Below are 11,328 nucleotides of genomic sequence, written 5' to 3' on the forward strand. Positions count from 1 at the left end.
AATGTCTTGTCTTTTGGTTCAACCAATAAAGAGTCCTGTCGAGACCATTTTTAAACCGAGTTTTGGAAAATGGGAATCGACTTTAAAAATGAAAACGGGAGTCGCCACCAATCTTTTTAGGTGTGCTTGGATCACCTTTAAAACATTTGTTTTAAAATCGTTGGTTTTGGTCTACGAAATCAAAAGAATGGGTTCGAGAGTCAGTTACGTACGAGGAAGGGTTAGCACCCTCGTAACGCCCAAAAATTGGTACCTAATTGATTATCAAATGTCTTTAAGGTCGGAAATTAGAAATTCTAAGATGTAATCCTCTTTACAATATTTTGATTTTGAAAATTAAGGTTCACTTGTATCAAATGAATCAAGGCATCATATCCAACAAGTTAGGATGCACTATTTTAAGATATTTGAAACTAAGCTAAGCATTTTTGAAAAATCCCTATCTTGAGATGTCAAAACATCATATCCAGTAAGTTTGGACACGACGTTTTGTAATTTCAAGACAGTTTCTCATATTTTGAAATCCTTTTAAAAAAAATTAGAAAGGTGCTTGACTATTTGAACTCTATGAGAAAAGTAGCGACCCAATAAGTTAGGGCACTACCTTTCTCAAAGTTTCCAAACATCAAGTATTGCTTTTATTTTTACGAAAAACTTTTAAACATTGTTTTTAAATGACTTTTTAGAGTGACAATTCTGTATTACAAAATATAAATATTCAAATAACGTATATTACAAAGTATTATAACACTTTATACAAATGCAATCACTATATAGAGGGAAAAATAGAATAATGAAAATAATCATGCTAAGTAAATAGGAATATACCCAATAGAAAACCTAATAAACTCACTAATTATATTATAAATAAAACATTAAATAATATACAAAATACATGGTAAATATTAATGTGTAAAATATGTATGAGTAAAAATGTCATGCATAGAAAATGGATAACTAGAATCTACATAAAATATGAAATATACAATCCTATAATTTCATGTACACATGAATGTGTTAATAAATGAAATGATGCATATAATACAATATATCAATCTATATACATACAAAAATATACATTTGAAAATAAATTATAAAAGTCTAAGATATTAAAAAAAATACATAACATAGCAATTAATTCTAAAGTAAAATAAATATTGTATAAAACGTAAGTTTAAAAGAAAATATATGTATAATATAAACAATTAATAAATAGAATGAGCGTATATAAAAGATGTAATATTTAATAATATAATATATAATAAAAAATGTTTATAAAAATAATAATTATGTGAAAAATATAAAATATATTGGTATATAAAATATCAAATATCAAATGTGTAAAAGAATTTATATTTTAAATAAAATAATTATATAATATATATAAGTATAAGTTTTGAATAATATGAAATAAGTAATTAACGATAAAATACATGTACTATACAAATTATAATATTATAATATCTTCAAAATGTGTAATAATAAAATATGAGTAAAGTAATTACTAACATGTAAATAAAGGTACGCATATAATACAAGTTAAAACCTTTAATGATAATAATATATAGATAAATATATATATAATGGTATAAAAATGGCATAATGTAAAATAATTAAAATAATTTGTAAAAAATAATATATAATGAATAATAATATGAAAAAAATATATTGTTACAATGTAAAATAATAGTATAAGGATATATAAACATTATGTGATAAAAATATACTAAAATAAATAATAAGTAATATAATAAAAATAAAAATGAATGTTACATAATATAATATAAATATATAGGAGAATAATATATGATAAATAAAAATTTATATAGATATATAAATGGTATTTTTAATAATAATATATGTATAGTTTTTTTTATAATAAATAAATTAGATATAAAAGAATAACAAAATAATAAAGAAAAGGGCTAAGATTAAATTTAAATAGAATTATAAGGCTAATTTAAAAAAAATAAATTTAATTTTAAAAGCTGAAAATGAGGAAGGACTAAAGGGATAAATATCCCTGTAGCCGAAAAAACACGCGGATCTCTAAATGTACCGGGTCGGGCAATCTGGTTGGCCCCAAAACGACGTCGTTTTGGGGCCCTTCTACACACTACGAAACGGTGCCGTATAGGGGCGCTTTAAAAACCAATTTTCTTTCAAAAAACTTTCATTTTCACCTCCTCCTAAAAAAAAACTCAAGAATAATGCTCTTAAGAGCCTGCCTGCCCTCTGAGCTCCGATCGAACTCCGATCATCGGGCCTCGCCGTCCTCCGCCTTCTCCACCACCGTTCACAGTGGTCGGAGCTCCCAAAAATGAGTTTTACGCTCTTTAAAGCTTCCCAAAGCCCAATCCAACAGTAATATCCCCTTTCTTCCCGTTCTAAAAGTTCTTTTGTTTCAAAAACGATTTAAATCTTTGAAATAAAAAATGAAAAAGATAGAAAAGAGAACGAAAGGTAGTTTCTGAAAAATCACCTCAGATCTGATTTTTATTCTTTTTCTCTGTAATATCCGTATATGTTTTACATTTATTTGGTTCCCCCCATTTTACAATGTTTAGATCCAGGCTTTATAGCCACTGTTAACCAATACAAATTTGGTATACAAATCTGTCATGTTTCTTGCCTTGTTCTGCTTCTTTCCTTTGCTGTTTTCTCCTCTTTTTTGCAGGTAATCGAGCGACGGAGTCTCTGGCCTCTGATTAGTGCACCGATCATGGATCCTGGAATCACGGCGCTGATGATGTTACTGGAATGGCATACATCGAAGGGTCGAGACATTTGGGATGACTCGCAGCTTCCAGAACTTCATTGCGGCGCTAAAGAGAATGAGAACTAGGGTTTCTAACCCTATCCAAAACTCATTTGGGCTCCCGCTATTTGGGCCTTCGGGTGGGTCTGTTTAAGTTAGGCTGGTCTAGGTAGGGTCAAGTTTTGGCTGCTGGATCTGTTGTATTTGGGCTACGGGACTACTTTAAGGTTTTGGGTAGTGGGCCTGCTGGGTAGTTTTAGGTACTGATTTGGCTATTGGGTTGTAACTGGGTATGGGCTTTTGTAACCTGGACTGTTTAATAAATAAATATTTATTTATTTATTTGTTTGGTTTTTTAAGGCCCGGACGAATTTGGGCTCTTACAAGTCCAAAGAGATAATGTTTCCAACCATTAGGCTTGGTGAGTTCTAAACAATAGTCCTGTTTCAGGTTCTTGTATTATTTAGAAACTTCCAGAGTAATACGCAAAACTTCTTTTGTGAAAGTGTTATTAGTCCATTAATCATTATTTCAATGCAAAATGCTTGAAAAAGATCAAAACAGTGAACAAGAAGGAAATTGATTAGGAGCATAGCTCGAAATGGATAAATTAATCAAAGATTGCAAATGCAATAAGAAGGAAATTAACTCAAAACGAATAAGTTAATCAAATATAGCAAATTCAAAATGGGTAAAATGGAAAACTAGGTGCCCCAGATATCGCAGCTTGAGCTTCTCTGTACCAACTTCTTTAGGACCCTTCTAAGCTTGATATGTGTTTTAGGGGATCCGGAGTACTTTGTCGATGCCCCAAGATGTAGCATACTTTTTTATTGTTAATTCAGACATAGCAAGACTGCTGTATGCCCCACTTTAATCAAAATTTGAGCCGCCCTTTTTGGGTTTTCGACTCGAATCCCTTTGGTCTCAAGGTGCCCTTTGCGAGTTTTCACATTGGCCTCTCCTTTTTTTTTGCTTTTTTTTTTAAAAAAAATTTTTAGGCTCCCTTTGCGAGTTTTCACCTTGGCTTATCCCTTTTTAGATAGAATACGCCTTGACTGGATTTAAATTCACTGATTTGGGCAAATCTTTGCCATCCATTTCGATCAATATCAATGCCCTTCTAGAGCAGGCCTTTTTTACTACATAAGGTCCTTCTTAGTTCGACAATCACTTTTCTTTGAAGTCCTTTTGCATAGGAAGGATCTTTTCATTATCAAGTTCCCCTCGTGGAACTCTCTAGGATGAACCTCTTCATCATAAGCTCAAATCGTTCATTGGACCATGACGGATGGCTTTCAACCTCCTTTCTTCAAAATCAACTGATCGTATCGGGATTGCCTTATCCACCTTCAGGTCTGACAAGACTCAGAGACAAGAAATCTCTTCTTTAAAATCATTTTTATCCCATAGACTGATGAATACGCTGCCCCGGTGAAGGTCTTGGCCAACGATCGATGAGTATAGAGTGTAAATGGTGACTTCTTATGCCAATCTTTACAAGTCTCGGTCATCTTCCCCATGATCTTTAATTTGATGTTGGGTCTTTTTTTTTTAGAATTTGACGACTGTCAACCTAGTGACATTGGCATATGAAACAACTTTTACCCTTTCCGCGGAGTAATCGACGACCTTAAAGGCGAATCGGTATTGGTTAGAAGCTTTCAAAGAGATCGTTCTATAACCTCCATGCCCCACATAAAGTCTACGAAGAAATGAAGGGACACATGAATCTTGTTTCCATAAATTTGGCACCAGAACCCAAATCTCATTATTAGCTCGGCCACTGTATATGCTGTAACACCTTAAACCCGGCCTAGACGTTATGGCCGGATCCGACATGCCATATCGAAGCATTCAAAACATTTTATATTGTTGATCCAGAAAAACCTACTTAGTGTTTTAAAAGATAATTTCATTATAGGTTAAAGTGAATGGAAGCTGCGCACCAGGTAGGAAACCAGAAAAGAGGTGGTGAGTCCATCGGACTGCTTAAGTACCAAGCTCCCTTCGGATCCAATCCTAGACATGCATATCGCCATTGCCACACCTTAACGTCATGGATATTTCTAGGAAACCGATTTGATTATGTCATTTTTAGGAAAAGTGATTAATTTTGGAAAATATCTTCATTGCGGAAGCTTTGCTTGTTGTCGTGTTATTTTGAAATCAATTATTATTTTTGAAAACGCGCCCTAAAGCTATCCAATTTCAACAGTTAAAATAAGTAATACCTTTCTTAGTAATACATGTTAAAACCATCAAAAATAATTAAGCGGCCTTATTACATTTAAAAACCCAAAACTTCAAACGTAAATAATAGGATGTCTAGTTCACTAGAAGAAAACCAAACTTTCAGAACGGGTGGCCACTCCGAATTCCCTCACAGCTCCAAGCCCACTATGGTTGGGGATTTCCTGCGTGGATGAAAATAAAAGGGGTGAGTTTGGGGAAACTCAGTGTGTAAGGAAAACCCATTCAAAGCCCAAGTCAGCTCAAGCCTATTGGGCCTAAGCCCATTCAGGTAACAGTGCTACTGGACCAGAGCCCCTTTTCAGATTACAATAAACTGGGCCTTAGCCCCTTATTCAGATAACAGTATGGCCCATAGGCCTATTTCAAAATACATGCAACATCAATAAACATATGCAAGCCCATTTGGGGAGACTACTCAACCCACCAACCACTACACTCCACCCGTACCAGCCATACACTTCATGTGGGGAATAGCTCAACCCACCTAGCCCAACACTCCACAGTTGCAGCCTTGCTGCTCAGTTAACAGTAAATTGAGGCAAAGCCTCCAGTACATGGATAAGCCACTTTCAGTACTTCCTCCGTCAATATCCCAATCCCATGCATCAGATAATAACAACATGGCATGCAGTAAATAACAACAGTCAAACATGCATTTAGGTCAATTTAACCCTAAGGGTATTTCGGTAATTTATCTACTAAGGGTAAAACTGTAAATTTTCCACTTTTAAAGTATTTCAGTAATTTATCTATTTTAGGGTTTTTCATGCATATTCCTACTTTTCACGTACTAACAGAATCACGTACCGAGGGTTCTTACCGAATTGGGCCCATTAGCCCATCATTCCAATTTTGCCCCATTAAGCCCAAAAATATCGAGGGCACAGAAATCATGCACTTTGCAGTCCAAATTTTGCAGCTTACCAAAAACATTAATTGATTTACCTCACGAGCATTCGCACACTCGCAAATCTATAAAATACCTGTTTTCGCATTTCGGATTTTCGACTTTTGCCGATCCAGACTAAGAAAGAGGGTGTTAGTTACACACCTGTTTGCGACGATATGCTGACGAGATCCACACACGAACTGCCTACAATTGGATTACTAACACATTAATCTAACTATTCAAGTACGAACTACGTATTAACCCCTTACAATATTTGGCCAACCCCACCTACAGATCAGAGTAAGCTTATAAGAAATCAATAAGCAACTCATTAACAAATTTTTGTCAATGTTTACCACATAATCATAATTTCACTGCAAGCTGTCTTCCTGAGAAATAGTTACTAAATAATTTATAACTAGAGCTACAAAACTCCAAACCAAGTGCCATTAATTTTACCTGAAAATAGACTCATATATCTTCTATCCATAAAATTTTCAGAATTTTTGGTTTAGCCAATCAATACCAGATTCTTCTTAAAGTTTCCCATGTTTCACTGTTTGACTAATCTGGCCACTCTTCATTACGAATCAAATTTATCATTGTACAGAATTCAAAATATGTTCTCGTTTATTTCATTTGAAACTAGACTCATTAAGCTTTAATTACATAATTTATGTAGCTTCTAACTCATCTCCCACAATTTATGGTGATTTTCCAAAGTCACGTTACTGTTGCTGTCCCAAGCAGATTTATTACCAAATCACTCTTTCACACATACCTTGCATGCATGTTATTTAAACATGTATATCACCAATCAATCATCACATATCTATGATTTTACTTAAGTATAATCTCCATTTCATCATTTTAAAGCACAACATGTTAGCCGATTTTTCCCTTTAGCATCTAAGGCACATGCATGCTCATTTGTTTGGCTCAACTTCACCTATCTTCCATTTTTCATCAAAAGAACATGAAACAACAACCATTTCCTTCATTTTAATTCATGACTAAATGCTCACAACACAACTAAAAACCAAAATATGCTTCAAGAGTTAAGGTAGAATCAAGAAGAATTCATGAACATCAAGATAGAAGCAAACTACCATGAACTTACCTTCAATTTTCTTCCCCAAGTGACCAAGCATTCAAGAGCTTTCTCTTCTCATTTCTCTTCTCTAACTTTCGGCTATGATGAACAAAGATGGACAAAACTTTTTCTTTTCACCCCTTTTTCTTTTAATAAAATTTCATATTTCATCCATTTAATTCTTTAATACAAAAGACATGAAATTCCCATCATGGAACATTTACCTAACCCATTATCATGGAACATTTACCTAACCCATTATCATGAAACATTTACCTAACCCATTATCATGGAACATTTACCTAACTATTATCAATTTGTATCAATTTGTACCATAAATTATGGTTATCAAGTGCACATTTTGTCTACAACAACATGATGGCTGGCCACTTCTTGTAAAATGGGAGGTTTGTCATGCAAATCCTCTTATTTTGCACTCCTATTTATTTGGCCACTTCAATTTAGCCTATAGCATTTTCAAACATTTTCACATAGGTCCTATTTCATAATTTCACCCCCTTTTTCTTATGGAACAAAAAAATTAACTAAAATTGTCGGGTTCTATCTTAAGCTTGGGCCTTCTAGAGGCCCACTAACATAATTAAACCTATGCCAACATTCACAGTATTCCCGAAAATTGGGGCGTTACAACTCTACCCTCCTTAAAGAAATTTCGTCCTCGAAATTTACCTAATCCAACTAGTTGAGGGTATTGTTGACGCATAGTCTCTTCTGATTCCCAAGTAGCTTCTTCCCTTCCATGATTACGCCAAAGCACTTTCACTAACGGGATAGATTTCCTTCTGAGAACCTTAACATCTCGAGCCAATATTTGCACAGGCTCCTCCTCAAAGGTCAAATCAGTCTGAACCTCAATTTCTACAACTGGCAGGACATGAGCCGGGTCAGAACGATAACGCCTTAACATGGAGACGGGAAAAACATCGTGAATCCTGTCTAACTCTGGAGGCAATTCCAACTGATAAGCCACTGGGCCTACTCGCTTCAAAACCCGATAAGGCCCAATAAAACGCGGACTCAACTTGCCCTTCTTACCAAACCTTAATATCTTCTTCCAAGGAGAAACCTTTAAGAAGACCATATCACCTACTGAGTACTCAATCTCCTTACGCTTCAAATCTGCATACGACTTTTGCTTATCAGATGCTTCTTTTAACCGGTCCCTAATTATTCTGACCTTATCCTCAGTATCAGCTACCAACTCTGGTCCAAGAATTTGTCGCTCTCCTAGTTCAGTCCAACAACTAGATGTACGACACAGTCGTCCATACAGTGCTTCATACGGTGCCATTCGAATACTCGCCTGGTAACTGTTATTGTACGCAAATTCTGCCAACGGCAAGTAATCCTCCCAACTACCTCGAAAGTCAATCACGCATCCCCTCAACATGTCCTCTAGAATCTGAATAACCCTCTCTGACTGACCATCAGTTTGGGGTATGGAAAGCCGTACTAAAGTTCAATCGCGTTCCCAACGCCTCATGCAACTTTTGCCAAAACCGAGATGTGAATCTGGGATCCCGATCAAAGACAATCGAAACTGAGACTCCATGAAGTCGCACAATCTCCGCCACATACAACTTGGCTAACTTTTGAAGTGCAAAGTCAATACGAACAGGTATGAAATGGGCCGATTTGGTCAACCTATCCACAATCACCCACACCGAGTCTTTCTTCGATGGTGTCAAGGGCAGCCCACTCACAAAGTCCATAGTTAGCCTCTCCCACTGCCAAAGTGGTATCTTCACTGGCTGTAACAGTCCAGAAGGTAATTGATGCTCAACTTTCACTTACTGGCATGTCAGACATTTCCCTACAAACTCCGTTACTTCTCGTTTAAGGCCAGGCCAACAGTACAATTCTCGTAAATCGTGATACAACTTGTTCCCTCCAGGGTGCATGGCACAAAGTCCTCCATGAGCTTCCTTCAATATTGTCTGCCTCAAATCAGAGTCCCTCGGAACACAAATTCTTCCTCGAAAACACAAAACTCCATCACCATTTAAACCGAACTTAGAAGTTTCCCCTTCCTTAACTTGTTGAAAACGAGCAACCAAAGACTCATCTTTTAACTGCTTTTCCTTAATCTGGTCCACCCAGGTTGGCCTTACTTGCAATTCAGCCAACAAACTGCCATCATCATACAGACTCAAACGAGCAAACATTGCTCTTAGATCATATACGATTCTACGACTTAGAGCATCGGCTACCACATTAGCCTTGCCTGGTGATACTCGATCGAATAGTCATAATCCTTAAGCAACTCAATCCATCTTCTTTGCCTAAGGTTCAGCTCCTTCTGAGTCAACAAATACTTAAGACCCTTGTGGTCTGTGTATATAATACACCTCTCCCCGTACAAGTAATGTCTCCAAATCTTAAATGCAAATATCACTGCTGCCAACTCCAAATCATGAGTAAGATAGTTCCCTTCGTGAGGTTTAAGCTGTCGTGATGCATATGCAACCACCTTACCCTCCTGCATTAACACGCAGCTCAAACCCACGTGTGATGCATCACTGTACACACTAAAATCCTTCCCAGACTCCGGCTGAATTAACACAGGTGCTTCAGTTAGAACTTTCTTCAGCTTCTCAAAAGCTTCCTACTACTTCTCAGTCCATACAAACGGTACTCATTTCCTTATTAGTTTTGTCAGAGGTGCTGCCATCACAGAAAAACCTTCCACAAACCTTCTGTAGTATCCTGCCAACCCTAGGAAACTTCAAATTTCCGACACCGTCCTAGGTGGCTTCCACTCCAAAATTGCTTCAATCTTTCAAGGGTCCACCTTAATCCCTTCGGCAGAGACCACATGACCTAAGAAGGTTACCTCCCTTAACCAAAATTCACACTTGCTGAACTTCGCAAAGAATTCCTTCTCCCTTAACACTCTCAGCACTATACGGAGATGCTCATCATGTTTCGCTTCAGTTTCAGAATATACCAGGATATCGTCAATAAAGACGACTACGAATTGATCTAAAAATGGTTGGAACACACGATTTATCAGATCCATAAACGCTGCAGGAGTGTTCGTCAGTCCAAATGGCATAACCAGAAACTCGTAATGACCATACCGAGTCCTGAATGCTGTTTTATGGATATCTGCCTCTTTGACCCTTAACTGATGATATCTAGATCGAAGGTCGATCTTGGAAAATACAGAAGCTTCTCTAAGCTGGTCGAACAGATCATCAATCCTTGGCAGTGGATTCTTATTCTTAATCGTCAGTTTGTTCAACTGGCGATAATCAATGCACATCCGCATCGTACCATCCTTCTTTTTCACGAATAGCACCGGTGCTCCCCATGGAGACACGCTTGGCCTAATGAAGCCCCTATCCAACAACTCTTGAATTTGAGCCTTTAACTCCACTAACTCCTTCAGTGCCATCCTATACAGTGCGATGGACACACGCGCCGTTCTAGGCAACAAATCTATTCCAAACTCAACTTCTCGGTTCGGAGGCAATCCTAGAAGCTCCTCCAGAAAAACATCTTGGAACTCCTTTACGATCCTAATCTTATCCACTGTCGGTCCCTCCTCTTCTGACTGACTTACAAATACCAAATAGGCCTCACAACCTTTCCGAATCCACTTCTCGGCACTTAATGCCGACATCACATTAGAAAAATAATCCCTTCGCTCACCTATCACCATAACCTCCTCATCCTTTGTGGTACTTAACACCATTCGTTTAGCAGCACAATCCAGGGTCACCTTATGCTTAACAAGCTAGTCCATTCCCAAAATGAGATCAAACTCTCCGAACGGTAACTCCATCAGATCTCCAGGGAAAATCCTACAGACTTGAGCCAGAGATTTGGGTGCCACCTTCAAAAGATCTAAAATTTGAAAACTGAGTTTTTCGCAATCTTTATAAAATTTTTGTTTTCGAAAATCTTTATTTTTGTAAACCCATTCCACAGCCGAGTTGTTGCAACCTAGGCTCTGATACCACGAAATGTAACACCTTAAACCCGGTCCAGACGTTATGGCCGGATCCAACATGCCACATCGAAGCGTTCAAAACATTTTATATTGTTGATCCAGAAAAACCTACTTAGTGTTTTAAAAGATAATTTCATTATAGGTTAAAGTGAATGGAAGCTGTGCACCAGGTAGGAAACCAAAAAAGAGGTGGTGAGTCCATCGGACTGCTTAAGTACCAAGCTCCCTTCGAATCCAATCCCAGACATGCATACCATCATTGCCACACCTTAACGTCATGGATATTTCTAGGAAACCGATTTGATTATGTCATTTTTAGGAAAAGTGATTAATTTTGGAAAATATCTTCATTGCGA

Source organism: Gossypium hirsutum, chromosome A04 (assembly GCF_007990345.1).
Source record: "Gossypium hirsutum isolate 1008001.06 chromosome A04, Gossypium_hirsutum_v2.1, whole genome shotgun sequence".
Taxonomy (NCBI): domain Eukaryota; kingdom Viridiplantae; phylum Streptophyta; class Magnoliopsida; order Malvales; family Malvaceae; genus Gossypium; species Gossypium hirsutum.